Source organism: Sus scrofa, chromosome 4 (assembly GCF_000003025.6).
Source record: "Sus scrofa isolate TJ Tabasco breed Duroc chromosome 4, Sscrofa11.1, whole genome shotgun sequence".
In the NCBI taxonomy this organism is placed as follows: Eukaryota; Metazoa; Chordata; class Mammalia; order Artiodactyla; family Suidae; genus Sus; species Sus scrofa.
The window spans coordinates 95,784,723-95,801,163 of NC_010446.5; the positions used below are offsets into that span (position 1 = coordinate 95,784,723).

General features: G+C 40.3%; 1 protein-coding gene across 3 annotated transcripts in view; it reads left to right on the top strand.

The window, feature by feature from the left end:
- Positions 1-16,441, top strand: part of GATAD2B (GATA zinc finger domain containing 2B) — a 97,514-nt gene that overhangs the window by 17,734 nt on the left and 63,339 nt on the right. The window contains exon 2 of one of the 3 annotated variants that reach the window (XM_021089803.1): positions 15,082-15,123. The exons of the other annotated variants lie outside the window; for them this stretch is intronic. The gene's annotated coding sequence lies outside the window, so the exon portion shown is untranslated. The remainder of the gene's footprint in view (positions 1-15,081; positions 15,124-16,441) is intronic. 3 annotated transcript variants of the gene reach the window in all.

The window sequence follows — 16,441 nt, forward strand, 5'->3', positions numbered from 1 at the left end:
CTGCAACCTCGTGGTTCCTAGTCGGATTCGTTAACCACTGCACTACTACGGGAACTCCTAAATGAAAATTTTAAGGGTGAAATTGTTTTCATAGATACCAGAAACTTCATTGGAAAAGAGTATTTGAATTTATGGTTGTATACCTTTACTATTGCCTATAAATTTTGGTCTTTAATAAATTCCATTGCTATTATTTTCTTAACTTTGAATCAACACAATTTGAGTACCTCAAGTTATTAACTTAGGACTGCTGATTAGCTAATTCACGAAGTCTGTGTTGTAATTTCATCTGTAGTCCTAAATCCCAAATTATGTAAGAAAATCCAAGGCATTGATCTGTGATACAGGGTTGTTTTCCAAACCCCAGGTGGTTTTCTCAATCCTAGACTAGTTTAGGGAGTTCCTGTCGTGGCTCATTGTTGAGTGAACCTGACTAGCATCCATGAGCACTCAAGTTCGATCTCTGGCCTTGCTTAGTGGGTTAAGGATCTGGAATTGCTGGCGAACCTCCATATGCCGTGGGTGCGGCCCTAAAAAGACAAAAAGACCAAAATAAAATAAATAAAAAATAGACTAGTTTAGTAAAAAGATAGTTAATCACTCTGATAAAGAGAAAAATTGGGTCTCTTTTCCCATGTATCAACCACTGGTTGTGGGAAATTGGAAAAGGCCTGACCATTCATATATTCATACGAACATTTATAGGTGATCCGTTTTGTTGTATATCTATGTAAAAGACATAAATATAAGTGTTGTAGAGTATATAAAGATAAGTGATACAGGAGTTCTTGTCCTGGCTCAGTGGTTAACAGATCTGACTATGAACCATGAGGTTGCGGGTTTGATCCCTGTCCTCTCTCAGTGGGTTAAGGATCTGCCATTGCCGTGAGCTGTGGTGTAGGTCAAAGATGCGGCTTGGATCCCATGTTGCTGTGGCTGTGGCGTAGGCTGGCGGCTACAGCTCTGATTAAACCGCTAGCCTGGGAACTTCCATATGCCATGGATGCAGCCCTAGAAAAGACCAAAAATAAAAAAAAATAAAATAAAAAAAATAAAAAATAAAAATAAAGACAGGTGATACGGGTCAGTCCTCCAGAAGTTGTATAATCTAGAAGAGAAGAAGTATTAAAATAAGTATAGTACCAGATACAACATGTTTATAAATAACATATTAGGAATAACATATTAGTACCTTTTACAACTGTGTCTAAGTGTGAGTTAAGCTTTCAGAACCTCTTTATTCCATCTATCTGTGTCTATCCCAACTTCTGTTTTAGTTGCAGTTATTGTGACTGCTTGCCTATATCTATTTAATACTTTGAATCTTTGAATTTTTTTTTTTTTTTAATGGCTGCACTCACAGCATATGGAAGTTCCTGGGCCAAGGATTGAATCTGAGCCACAGCTGTGCCACAGCTACAGCAAAGCTGGATCCTTTAACTCTGTGCCGGACTGGGAATTGAACCCATGCCTCTGCAGCCACTTGAGCAGCTGCAGTCGGATTAACCCACTGCCCCATAGCGGGAATGCCATCCTTGGATACGTTTTTAGTAATAACTGACACTTTTCCATGCGTGGGCACTATTTTAAGCAATTCACAATAATTAACTTGTGTAATTGTCACAATACTCTAAAGGTGGATGTTATCATTTCCATTTTACAAATTAAAAAAAACTGAGGTGCAAAAGAGGTTAAGTGCTTTGCCTAAGGTCACATAACTAGTAAGTAAAAGAGCTGGGATACAAAATCAGGAAGTTTGATTCTTAGGCTCAGATTTTTGAGCATTATATTGTGCTCTTCTGTGTGTGTGTGTGTTACACACATGTAAGTAAAGCCATTGTTTTAGTGGCTATGCAGTATTTCATTGTATGGACTTACTTTTTTCTTTTTGGCTGCACCTGTGGCATGCAGAAGTTCCTGGACCAGGGATCAGACCTTCGCCACAGCAGTCACCTGAGCCACACTAGTAACATCACTGGATCCTTAACTTCCTAAGCCACAAGAGAACTCCTATATGGATGTACTTTAATTTACTTCATCTATTCGCTCTGGGGAACATTTAGGATGTTTCTTCTGTGTGTGTGTGGGGGTCATAACAAGGCTTCCAGTGAAACATCTTGCTTATATTTTTATACATTTTCATGTGTCTATGGGTAAAATTCCTAGAAATATTATTGGGCCAAAGGGCATACACTTTTAAAATTTTGTTAGATATTAAATTATCCAATAATTTTACCAATTTACATTCATACCAACAGGCCTTAGAGTTTCTAAAATAATTCAGTTTAAATCTGATTTTGAGGGAGATAGTGTGGCTGGACAATGATGAGTGCTGTCTTCAAGTGCCTTTAAAAACACATGTACCTTATTAGCATTTCTTTTTTTAAAAGCAGGCATCTTTAGATTCTGATTATTGGCCATGTAACTGTAGCCTATTGTTGGGAAGAGTAGAAGGCATTTTAAAAAAGAAAATTTTATTTCTATAGCTTCTATTGTGGCTCAGTGGGTTCAGAAACTGGCTAGTATCTGTGAGGATGCAGGTTCAATCCCTGGCCTCGTTCAGTGAGTTAAGTTTCTGGCGTTGGTGAGAGCTGCAGCTTAGGTCACAGAGGCGACTTGGATCCAGCATTGTGGCTGTGGCATAGGGTGTTGGGTCGAATCAGAGCTGTAGTTCCCGGGCTAGGGGTGGAATTGGAGCCACAGCCACCGACTTACGCCACAGCCATGCAATATCGGCTCTGAACCGTATCTGCAATTACACTGCACCCACATCCTTGTGGATACTAGTCAGGTTTGTAACCCACTGAGCCACAAGAGGAACTCCAAAAATGTTGTTTCTTTGACATGTTATTCAGACTTCTTCTTCTTCTTTTTTTTTTTTTTTTTTTTTTTGTCTTTCTGTCTTTTCTAGGGCCACACTTGCAGCATATGGAGGTTCCCAGGCTAGGGGTTGAATCGGAGCTGTAGCCACTGGCCTACACCACAGCCACAGCAGTGAGGGATCCGAGCTGCGTCTGCAGCCTACACCACAGCTCATGGCAATGCCAGATCCTTAACCCACTAAGCGAGTCCAGGGATCGAACCGGAAACCTCATGGTTCCTAGTCGGATTCGTTAACCACTGAGCCATGACGGGAACTCCCTATTCAGACTTCTGAATTGTCAATCTAAATGTAAAAGTCTTGATAAGTTGATTTTTTTTTTTTTTTTGGTCACCTCAATCTTTTAAAATCAGGATAACTTCAGGAATAAGGAGCACATGCAGTTCTCAATTGACTGCTTTTGTAGAAACTCCTTACTAGAGTTCTAGTTGAACTCTCAGTAGGCAGAGGCAGAGAGCCAAACACTGCTACATTAGCAGGGTTAATACTTTTTTCAGGGAATGGGGATGTTAAGATGAATAAGACCAAATGTTTTATGTGACTTAAATTTCCTTTCTGACCAGTTTTTCTGCTCAGTGAGTCAGTTGTATTTGTCTTTCTCCTCATCGAATTTCTCTTCTTTTACGGTGAAGGTGATTTATTTTTATTCAATAGATTTAAATTTTGTTTAGTGAATTTAGGACTTAGTAGTAGGCCTTCACCCGCCCGGAGTTAGAGTGTGTGGGGGGGTTGCCTTTGCTGGTACCATGACCCCACACATATTTTTTCTTTTATCCCATATTCAGGGTCTAATGTCAGGAATAAAAGGAAACAAACTTAGTTTTTGTAAACATCCCTAAGGAATGACAGGAAATTTGACTATTTCAAGAGCATGATATGTGTTCAAAGTTACCATCTTCTTTGGGATTAAAATAACATTAGAGTCTTTCATTAATTTATTGTTGTTAGTGGTGATGTCTTGCTTAATTCCTATTCAGGAACTCATTTTATTTTCAAGGAGCAAAACTTGTCTTCTGGGCCTGTTTTATTATTAGTTCTAAGTTTTGGATTACTGTGATAATTTCCTTCTGTTGATTGATCAAAAGACTTAGATCCACTGCTGATCTTTAGCTTCCTTATTGCTTGACACCGGTTTTTGGAAATTAAGAGGAAAAGAAACTGGAAGCTTCAGCTGTCTTATCGTACCACCTGCTTGTGGTGTAAGCCTAAGTAATGGCAACTATGGACGGGATTCTAATTTTAAATTGTTGGAAAGCTTAACAGTTTTGATATATATGGCGAAATTTATTCCTGGAGTTTTCCTTCCTTCCTCCCTCCCTCCATGGCATATGGAAGTTCCTGGGCCAGGAATTGAATCCCAAGCCGCAGCCAAAACCAGTTGTGGCAATGCTGGATCCTTAATCCATTGCACCACAGAGGGAACTCCTGGAGTTTTCTCTTATCTCTTCTAGCTTAACAAGAAATATCTTTAAACAAACATATTTTGGATAAAATTAGATTAGGGCCACTTTTGAGACTTCACTTGGGAAAGAGATAATATCAGGAAAGAGAAAGTGCTGGTGTCAGGGAACTATATCTAATCTCCTAGGATAAACCATGATGGAAAATAATAAAAAAAGAAGAATGTGTATATATGTATGATTGAGTCACTTTGCTGTACAACAGAAATTGGCACAACATTTTAAATCAGCTATACTTTAATTTAAAAAAAAAGAGAAAGTGCTAGTGTCCGTCAGAATAAACTCCGTGGAGAGAAGGATTTTGCTTATTCTTCATAAAAACTTTAAACTTGAAAAACAACCTAATATATATATTTTTTTTCTTTTTCGGCCATACCCAAATGGACTTTAATCCATTACAATATAGTTGGTGTTTTTTAAAGACATAGTCCTAGGTCCCTGTAGAAGAAACTTTTCTTATGCAGATATTTCCACTTCGGAGCAGCGTGGTGTAATTTTGATTATTTGTAGAGAAGAAATGACTTATTTAGCCATCAGTGTTTCCCTGAGAATCACTAATCTTTCCCTTGTACTCCATTGGGTAGCCTGAGGCATCTAGCACAAAAAGTCAAGTAATCCTATTTGAGGTAATTGTCATTTGTTCAGGTTTCCTGGGTTATATAAGATTATTTTGGTCTCATATGAGAAAAAATGGAAAAAACAAAATCAGATCATTTGAGTGCTTTTTATCTTTTCTTCCTTGTAAAAAAATGTTTTAAACAATAGTTAGTTTTCTTTCTTTTTTTTTTTTGTGAGTGTGTCATTTTCAGGCTGCACCTGAGGCAAATGGGAGTTCCCAGGCTAGGGGTAGAATCGGAGCTATAGCTGCCAGCCTAACACAGCCACAGAAACTCGGGATCCAAGCCCAATCTTCGACCTACACCACAGCTCATGACAACAAAGGATCCTTAACCCACTGAGCAAGGCCAGGGACCGAACCCGAAACCTCATCGTTCCTAGTTGGATTCGTTAACCACTACGCCACGACGGGAACTCCAAATTTTTCTTTTTTAAAAGACCCTTCTGGAGTTCCTGTTGTGCCTCAGTGGTTAACGAATCCGACTAGGAACCATGAGGTTGCGGGTTCGGTCCCTGGCGTTGCTCAGTGGGTTAAGGATCTGGCATTGCCGTGAGCTGTGGTGTAGGTTGCAGACGTGGCTCGGATCCCATGTTGCTGTGGCTGTGGTGTAGGCCAGTGGCTACAGCTCCGATTTGACCCCTAGCCTGGGAACCTCCATATGCCTCGGGAGCGGCCCTAGAAAAGGCAAAAAGACAAAAAAATAAATAAATAAAAGACCCCTTAAAAAGGGATCCTAATATAGATGCTTTGGATATAAAAAGCAATGAAACAAAAACATCTAGTCTGATGACTTTTTTTCTTTAAGAAAATATGGATGTACAGGTAGGAATATAAGATCTTCTAAACTCCTCTGCAGTTAACATTTCTCTCTCTCTTTTTTTTTTTTTTTTTTGGCTGCACCTGTAGCATGCAGAAGTTCACAGGTCAGGGATCAAACCTGCGTCAGTGGCAGCTACCTGAGCCGCAGCAGTGACAATGCCAAATTCTCAACTTGCTAAGCAACTGGGGAACTCCTGTAAATATTTCAGTCAGTATTAGGAATTACTTTCTTGGTCTGAAAATTTCCATCTTTTACAAGCTTACAAGCCCTTATGGGTCCCTCCTACTTTCCTTTTTTATCCCCTTTATCTGCCCTACTTGTTGGAATAGAGAATCTCGTTCTTGTTTAAGTGGTATTTTTGCTTGGGGATAGGCCTCTGTTTTGGTATTAGGAGCCATAATGTTTCATACCTGATGTCATGCAGACCTCTTTAATGCCAGTTACAGATTTTCGTTTTTGTTTTTGTTTTTGCTTTATGTAGGGCCACTCCCTGTGGCATGTGGAGGTTCCCAGGCTAGGGGTTGAATCGGAGCTGTAGCTGCTGGCCTACGCCAGAGTCACAGCACGTGGGATCCGAGCTGTGTCTGCAACCTACACCACAGCTCATGGCAATGCCGGATCCTTAACCTAAAGAGCAAGGCCAGGGATCAAACCTGCAGCCTCATGGTTCCTAGTCGGATTCGTTAACCACTGAGCCACGACGGGAACTCCCAGATAGTCTTATTAGAGGGATTTTTCTTTCTGTATGCCCATGCCATGCAGAAATTCGTGAGGGATAGAACCTGAGCCACAGCAGTGACAATGCTGAGTCCTTAACTGCTAGGCCACCAGAGAACTCCCATTTTTTTTTTTTTTTTTTTTTTGGTGTCGGAAGGCACATCCTCAGCATATGGAAATTCCCAGGCTGGGCATTGAATGCAAGATGCAGCTGTGACATAAGCCACACTGGTAGCAACACTGGATCCTTAACCAACTATGCTGGGCTGGGGTTTGAACCCTCACTGCTGCAGGAAAATGCTGGATCCTTAACCCTCTGTGCTACAGCTGGAACTCCAAGAGGGATTTTTTTTTTTTTTTTTTGGTCTTTTTAGGGCCGCACTCATGGCATATGGATGTTCCCAGGCTAGGGATTGAATCAAAGCTGTAGCCGCCAGCCTACACCACAGCCAGAGCAACACCAGATCCAAGCCGCGTCTGTGACCTATACCACAGCTCATGGCAATGCTGGATTCTTAACCCACTGAGCAAGGCCAGGGATCGAACCTGCATCTTCATGGATTCTAGTGAGAGTCATTTCCTCTGAGCCATGATGAGAACCCCCAGGAGGGGTTTTTGAAGAGCCTTTCTTAACTTTCAAAGTCAAAGGTGGGGAACTCTCAGTGAATAGGGTATACAACTCTAACCTCAGATGTGATTATCAATCTTAGAAAGCTTTATAGGTAAAAAAAAGAGTGGTTAATTGGAGCTGTGTGACTGAGGGATGGACCTGAATGCTGTCAGCTGTCTTGAATTCAAGGGTAAATCATTGCATCATCAAGAAATATTTAGGGTCTTCTGGAGTCCCACTGTGGCACAGTTGGAATCTAGATGTCTTGAGAGTACTGAGACACAGGTTTGATCCCCAGCCTGGCATAGTGGGTTAAGGATCCAGTGTTGCCCAAGCCGCGGCTTAGATCACAGCTGTGGCTCAGATCTGATCCCTGGCCTGGGAACTCCCATATGCTACAAGACAGCCAAAAAAGAGAAAAAAAGGAAAGAAAGACTTAGGGTCTCCTTTCTCTGCCCCTCAGGAGTCTTGGTTCTGAACCATTTACACTTGATTTCTAGCAGCATCGAAGCAAGGAAGTGCTGCAAAAAGATACTCGCCTATCAGTTTTTGTTTCATTGCGTTTTTTTTGATAAACTTTTTAAAAAACTGAGGTGTTGTATATGTATAGAAAATGTTTTATGGAGTTCCGTGGTAGCCTAGCAGTTGGGGACTCTCCATTGTTGCTCCTGTAGGTCAGATTTGATTCCTAGCCTGGGAACTTCTGCAGAAAAAAGAAAATGTTTTATAGAGATGACCAACAACCTACATAGAGATACAGAAAACTACCTCTGTCCAAGAACCTTTCTCATGCTCCCTCCTAGTGATAATCCTTCCCCACCTCTAAAAGTAACCTTTGACACTATTCTAACCTTTCCTCTGGTGGTATTAGTATTAAACTGCAGGGTTGAAATTGTTGGTAATAATAGCCACAGACCTCTTTTGAAGATACAGAACATATTTTGAAGATACTCAAAACTTAATAACAGAAGTTTATTGAAGGAAAAAGCATGTGGGTGGTGTTTTAACTCTATGGTAATGGTTCTCACTTGGGAAGAATTTTGCCCCTTAGAGGACGTTTGGCTTTTTATGGGGATTTTTTTTTGCCACAGTATGAGGAGGTTCCCCGGCCAGGGATCGAACCTGCACCGCAGCAGTGACCCTAGCCACTGCAGTGACCACATAGGATCCTTAACATGCTGAGCCACACAAGAACTCCATGGGGATATTTTTGGTTCTCAAAATTGGAGGTGCTGGTGCTATGGCATCTAGTATGTAGAGGCCAGAATAAGCATCCTACAGTGTACAGAGCTCCCTGCGATAAGAATTATCTGGCCCAAAGTGTCAGTAGTACTGAGGTAGTTAATTTTAATGTTGAAAATATAGATAGCATTTTGAAGATGCTTAAAACTTAAAAGTTTATTTTAAATTCGACGGTCACACAGTTACCACTTATCTCTTTCCAGATCTGTCCTTTTATATTGCCCTTCATTTTTCTTGTTAGTGTGATATGAGGTGGTTGTCTTGAAATTATGGTGGCTGGATGCCTTATAAGTCTACCACAAATTGAAGTGAATTCTGAACTTGCCCAGTCAGGACAGTAGGCTAGTTTCCAAAATGATTTCTCCATCTCTGATCATTAATAGATGGTTAGATCTAGTTCTAGCATAGCCTGTTGAGCATAGAAATTCAGTGACATAATTAAAATGGAGGATAGGAGTTCCCATTGTGGTTCAGTGGTAACGAACCTGACTAGTGTCCATGAGGACATGGGTTTGATCCCTGGCCCTGCTCAGTGGGTTAAGGATCTGGCATTGCTATGAGCTGTGGTGTAGGTTGTAGATGTGGCTTGGATCTAGTGTGGCTGTGGCTGTGGCATAGGCCGGCAGCTGCAGCTCTCATTCGACCCCTAGCCCGGGAACTTCATATGCCTCAGGTGTGGCCCTAAAAAGACAAAAATGTTAAAAAATTTAAAAAGTGGAGGATAGATTTTAAGTTTATGGAAATCATCCTTAGCTGTGATAATTTATTTTCTTAGATTCTTTCTCTTTTTTTTTTCCCCTGGTTGGAGACTTAAAAATTGGAACATCAGCATATAGAGGGTTGCTGCAAGTGTGTTGTGTGTGTGTGGTGTGTGGCATTGTTTATGACTTGTTGATGAAGATAAGAGCAGTCTTCCCAACAGAAGTGAAAGAAGAGACGCTTAAGGTAGATAAAATTATCTGAAGCTCTAAGCAAAGCTGTTTGTAGACTGGGAGCTCTAACCTTGGAAAGCTGCAGAGGGAGAGACACTGGTGGATAACTAGTAACAGAAAAGAGCCAGGTCGAAAAGAATCCCAAGTGCTTATAAACTGTGACAATATTAATTTAACTACTAAAACATGACTTTTCTCCATTTTCTCTTTTGCACTTAATTGATGACAGGTGTTACTACATTAAGATGTTTGAGTTGAATTTTTATTGTCAGATAAGTATAAATAAACATTTGTGACTTGTCTGAAAAGAACTTGGTGCCCCTAGAAAGATACAAGGGAAGGTACAAATAGGAGAGAATGAAAATAGTCAGCAGTCAGGTATTAAGAAATGAGATGTTCTCAGGCCTGGTCACTAGGAATCAATAGCATTCTGCTGATACAAGGATGAGAATAAGGTAGGGATTTAGGACTATGCGTATATGCCTTGTGGATCCCTGCTAGAGTTGCTCTGTCTTTTGGAAGAGAAGAATTACCATTTTGTAGTTGTTAAATACTAACTTAATTTAGCTTTAGGTGATTTTCATGTTTCTTTTTGCCAGAGGTAGGCAGTGAAATTCCCAGTGCCCTTGGGAAGGTATACTACCCTCATAGAAAAGACTGGCCTAGGAACATTTTGTGTCTCATGAGAGATGAAATAGTTGATGTAATTTACTTCTATTTGGTGATTAAGTCATAGAGAGTAGGGTATGACAGTAAATTTTTTTTTTATGATTATTTGTAGTACTTGAGTCAGTAGAGGTCTTTGTGGCTTCTACAGCAATCTTTATTTCCTGTAAACCCAGGAGTGAACACATTGAGGAATACTACCTTGAAGAAAAACAGTACTTCTTAATTTAAATACTGTCTCAGAGTAGGGAGTTTTGTTCTCATTTCTTTTTGTATCTGTGTGAGACCCAGTCTGTGTCCTATTTTATCAGGCAGTGTATTTAGTGGGATTTTTTTTGACTTTAGTAAAATTTCTTTTTGGTCCATGCCTATGCCATGTGGAAGTTCCTGGGCCAGGGCTTGAATCTGCATTACAGCAGCAACCCCAAGTTGCTGCAGTGACAATGCCAGAGCCTTAAGACCTGTTGTACCACAAGGGAACTCCTGCTGAATTTTTTTTTTTTTTTTTTTTTTTGTCTTTTCATTTTTCATTTTAGGGCCACACCTGCAGCATATGATATAGAAGTTCCCGGGCTACAGGTCAAATCAGAGCTGTAGTTGCCGGCCTATACCACAGCCATAGCAGCATGGGATCTGAGCCACTTCTGCAACCTATACCATGGCTCATGGCAATGCTAGATCCTTAACCCACTGAGCAAGGCCAGGGATTGGACCTGTGCCCTCATGGATTCTAGTCAGGTTTATTACTGCTGAGCCACAGTGGGAATTCCCTGAAGTTTTTTTTTTTTAAGTGTTCGATTCTATGAAATTCAAATTTATCTGTTAGAACTATCTTCAAGCTTTTAATTATAAGTAATTTGAATCCTGAATTTGGCCTCTTTCCTCATGAGGATTATCCTTGATGATTTGACCTTCCCAGACATTTATCTATCACATCTCTTTTGTATATATCTAGATTATGTATGCTTATTAGCCTTTCAAAAGAAGTCCTGGATGAAATCTTCTAGCAGTAGAAATTATATATGCCTGCCAAAGAGTTTGTATTTTTCACTTCAGTTGTATTTAGCTGATATTTTCCCTAGTCTAATAACTTAGAGTAGAGATTGGCACAGCCAGCATAGTGAACTGGGCTCTTGAGTTTTGGCTAAGAATGCTCTAGTCATCATACTATAGTGGACCAAGTATGGGCATTGGAGCTGGTATCTGCTGTTGTTAACTGAATGAACAACTTTGTTCAGATTTCTTAATTTTACTGGGTTAGTTTCTGTATCTATAAAACAGAGGACCCCATGTTTCTGGTTTGTTGCATGGATTAAATTAATATTTACTGCACTAAATACTCAGCGGATGTTAGATCTTTTCTTAGAGAATTTGATACTGTTTAGAGCATCACACCTTGGATAACATTTATTAAGAAGCATTTCTAAATTTACAGTTTTCAGCTCACTCAGTTAACTCTGGTTTTTAATGATGATTTAGCTGAAAAGAACAGAGTCACTGGCTACTATTTATAGTTCTTAATTTTTGAGGATCCTGAAGAACAATACCTGTTGGTTTGAGAGCATCTCTGTTCCCTCTGGACTAATCAATTTAATATAAAGGCAGACATTGTGGTAAACATAGTTTAATGCCTTAGCCTGTATAATGTTGGAGAGTTGATAACACTTGGCTAATGATAATCACTACCAACAGCTTAATCATATCTAAGTCTTTTAAAAAAATAAATTAATTAATTTTTGGCCACACCTGTAGCATGTGAAAGTTCCCAGGCCAGGGACTGAACCCATGACACAGCAGCGACCTAAGATGCTTAAGTGCCAACGTTGGATCCTTAGCCTGCTGTACCACAAGAGAACTCCTCTAAACCTTTTATATTATCTTAAAGACTGATAAAAATTGACCATTGTTTGGAGTTCCCTGGTGGCTCAATGGGTTAAGGATCCAGCATTATCACTGCTGTGGCTCATGTTTCTGCTGTGGCACAGGTTCAGTCCCTGGCCCAGGAACTTCCTCATGCTGATGGTGTGGCCAAAAATATATATGTATATATTGACCAGTGTTTAAATGCAGTCAAGGAGTTGTTGTTGTGGCTCGGCGGTAACAAACCCGACTGGTATACATGAAGATGCAGGTTTGATCCCTGGCCTTGCTCAGTGGGTTAAGGATCTAGTGTTGCTGTGAGCTGTGGTGTAGGTCACAGATGCAGCTCAGATCTGCTGTGGCTGTGGCATAGACTGGAGGTTTCAACTCCCATTCAACCCCTTGCCTGGGAACTTCCATATGCCGTGGATGCAGCACTAAAAAGACCCCCACCAAAAAGGCAGTCATATGTATAGACTTAAATGGGCATGATCTCTGAATGATTGTTAAAAGGTAGACAAATCTTCTCTACCTTTCTTAAACATGTAACTGGTGAGTTTCATTTTGAAATTCGTAATTTGTGTCTTGTGGAAATGTGTTGAGTAAGAGGAAAATGGATTATTTCCTTTGCCCCATTTATCATAGGCATCATGTTTCCTTATCTCCTGAAATGACAGCATTGTCTATATCTGGAGACCTTTGATGGGTTCCTATTAAGTATTGTGACTGAGATGGTACACCACCATTCACTTGAAGCTTAGCTTGGAGTAAATGCAGTTTTCTTTTGTAGTTTGTAAATTATCAACTGCCTTATGCCAGTGATCAATACTACTGGTCTATTTCAGATTTAGCGCAGTGTTCCTTTTCTGAAAATGAAGTTAATATTAGATTGCTCAGGAAAAGTTTTATTTACTAATTAATATCTTTGGGGGGTTCCTGTTGTGGCACAGTGGGCTAATGAACCAGTTCTGTGGTGTTGCTGTATTGATCACCAGCTCCACGCAGTGGGTTAAGGATCCATTGTTGCTGCAGCTGTGACATAGGTTGCAGATTTGATCCCTCACCTGGGAACTTCCATATGCCATGGGTATGGCCAAAAAAGGGAAAAGAAAACAAAAACAAAAAAATAATATTTTTGCATCAGGTATTGATTATTTTTCTCTATATTCTCTAGACTCTGGAAGCTTTACTATTTAGAAAAAAACAAGGTTTTGTGAGAGATTCTGATGGAGTAAGTGTAATTATTTGAGTTTCAGAGGCCCAAATGAAGCACTTATTTGGGTGATATATTGATAGGAGATAACAGTTGAAAAGTAAGGAAATAGTCATCCCACCCCTGTTATTCCTTGTTTTTTATTTCCTCTTTTTTGACCACACCCATGACATATGGAAGTTACGGATTTTTTTTTTTTTTTTTTTTTTTGCTGCCTCATGGTATATGGAGTTCCTAGGTCAGATATCAGATCTGGGCAACAGCCACAGCTGCAGCAATGCCAGATCCTTAACCCACTGTGCCAAGCTGGGGGTGGAACCTGCGTCCCAGCGCTCCCAAGACTCCCAAACCCGTTGTGCCACAGTGGGAGCTCTTGGAAGTTAAGGATTTTTAACCTGTTGCACCTGGTGGAGGATTGAACCCACACTGACACAGAGACAACACCAGATCTTTAACATGCTGTGCTGCAGTGTGAACTCCTCGTTACTTTTTATAAAAAGCTCTGGAGTAAAGGTCCTTCAATCAATAGATCTCAAACAATTACCACTGCCTTACATCCTCTTTGGTTTGCTTGGATTTCTTCCTCACCACCTTCTGACCCCTTATCAGTACTCTTGGGAAATAAAAACTAAAAACTCCTTACAAAGTGATTGGAGACAGTTGCTCAAAGAAAAAGAAAAAAAAGAAAGAAAAGAAAAGTTAATTGGGAAGCCAGGCTCAGACATGTCTAGAGGCTTAAATCAAATGACATGGGATATGTGCGGCAAATGGCACATCGTGGCTGAAGAGTTTGTTGGAATTCAAAGAGGAAAGACTGTTCTAGCTGGGACACAGAAAAGTGGAATAAGGTTGCAACCATACCATGGCTAGGCCTAAGCCATTTAAAAAAATTATTATTTCTTAAATTGTAAAAATATATATATATATATTGAAAGGGCCGGGAGTTCCAATTGTGGCTCAGTGGGTTAACTACCTGGCATAGTTTCCACGAAAATGTGGATTTGATCCCTGGCCTTGCTCAGTGGGTTAAGGATCTAGCAAGCCGAGCTGTAGGATCCACAGATGTGGCTCTGATCTAGTGTTGCTGTGGTTGTGGCGTAGGCTGGCAGCTGCAGTTCCAGTTTGACCGCTAGCCTGGGAACTTCCATATGCTCCAGGTGGGGCTGTAAAAAAGAAAGAAAAAGAAAAAAAAAAAAAAAATTGTAAGGGCCCAAGCCATTTTTTCATATACTGTCATATATATGTTTATGTACTGTCATGATTACTATGCTGTGAAACCTTGCTATATGATTTTTTTAGGTGTGGAATCAGCTGTCCTGAGTGGTATGAATTGATAGGGCTAAATGAGATAGCTATCTGTGGGACAGCTTCAGGAAAAAATCTTTAGTGAACACATCTACTGTCTAGTGTCTATTCCCTAGCACTAGCAATAAGGAGTAAAAAAAAGGAGCTTGGTTGGCAGTATGTCTTCATTATTTGGTCATTTGGCTTATGTTTTGGCACTGATGCTGTGATTTTCTATCTTGGATGTTGGCTTTGGAAAGTAAACAGTTAAAGCATCATGATTTGAGAGGAAAGTAACTGTCATGAATGAAGGCAAAGTTTGGCACTAGGCCAGAATAATGGGGGTGTGATAGTTGGCGTGGGGAGGCTAACTGATTTTTATACCACAAATGACTTTAAAAAATTAAGAGATAATTCTATGTCCTGAGGTTATAAACCGGCTACGACTGGTTTCTCTCCCCCCACCCCCGCTAAGCATCCTGGGTAAAAGTAAGCATCCCCTTGTTTCTTTTGTTTAATATAACTACGCCATGTGATTGGCAGGGCAGTGCCCGCTTGGAGACTGGGTTTGTGCAGGTCTCTCAAGGGGGCTGGCACGTATGGGGCCACCCCTGTGCTATAGAAAGAGCTTCTCTTATGATAGAAAAGAGAAAGGGAATCTTTCCCCACCTCCCCCCTAAAAAAACAACAAAAAATGAAAACAAGCCAAAAACCTAAACCCATCTCTTATTCCTTCTTTTCCTCCTTTTTCTGTTTTCCTCCCTTTCTTGTCTCCAGCTTTCCTGGCAGCTAGAGGAGGGAGCAGAAAAATGTATACCTGTAAGTACATTTAACTGTCTTGCCCTCTCCATTCTCTTTTCTCTTTTTCGAAAAGCAGAAGCTCAGTTCTTCACAACCTTATTGTGACTGTGTTTAGGTGATATGCTGATGTTTCTGATGAGATTAAAGTAATAAATACTGTTACTTTTAAAAATTTGTTGCAAAATAATTGTTTCTCATACAAAGCTCCTTTCTGTTTTTGGATCCTCAACCCTTCTGTTTCACTCTTTTGTTGTAATGGTCTCTGGATTCTAGTTTTCTTCGAGCTGAAGCTGTGAGAGGAACGTTATGTTAAGGTCTTTTTCTTTTTTAAAATTTCTTTTGTCTGTAGCAGTGATGGCTCTAGCTCCCCCTTATCCTCACTACTCCCCCCCCTTTTTCCATGTCAGCTCCAACTCTGCTCTGTGAATGGAGTCAACCAGCTGACTGAGTGCTGGCATCATGCCAGGGGCTGCAAAGCAATGAGAATGTGGGCGCGCTCGCGTGTGTAAGTGTATACAGAACACAAAGGGAAAGGCCTGCAGTCTAGGAAATCACAGGCTATTATATAAGGAAGTCTGCGTCATCTCTGCTTACTTTGGCTGATGGACAAGGAAAAGGGGAAGGCTCAGAGCAAGAAAAATACCCTCTTGGTATATATACATACACATTTTTCCTTCCAGTCTTTATTAAAAATAAACGTATTTCTGTTGTGGCAAAAGGAGAAGAGCGTCTCTGTCCAAGTGGTAGTGACCATGTTCTGGTGAGGTGTAGTAACTCTTGTAGGTGGTCAGGCAGTTTGTTCTGAGTCTCTTCCTGCTCCCATTTAGAGGTTTGTGTGCTTGGGGAAAAGGGGCGACTAGAAGAGATATGCCTCCTGAATTTAACAGCTGTGATTTGTTAGATGCTTTTTTCTTTTCTCCAGACTGTTTCTAATCATTCAGGATTGTCAAGGGTATGGGGGAGGGAGGGGTGCTCTTAGAAGCAAAAAACCAGGTAATAGAGCAGATACTATTTACTAGCTATTCCTTTGAGTCCCCCCCCCCTTTTTATGTCTTGTTGTTCTATTTAGTATATTATAAAAATGCAGTATTCTCCTCCTGCCATCTGCTGCAGAGTTAGGGTTGTACAAAGGGAAAGTCAAACAGCACATGGAAGGAAGGGAAAATGAAAGATCTAAGCTTCCAGACATTGCAAGTGTTACAATTTTGGGATTCATTTGAATGATTGTATCTTTAGTTGGTCATTAAGAAGTCAAGATTCGTTTAAAAATTACATTTCAATTTACCACCAATTTTTCGTAGTCTTAATTTCTCTTTATGTGCTTCCTAGGTGTGTT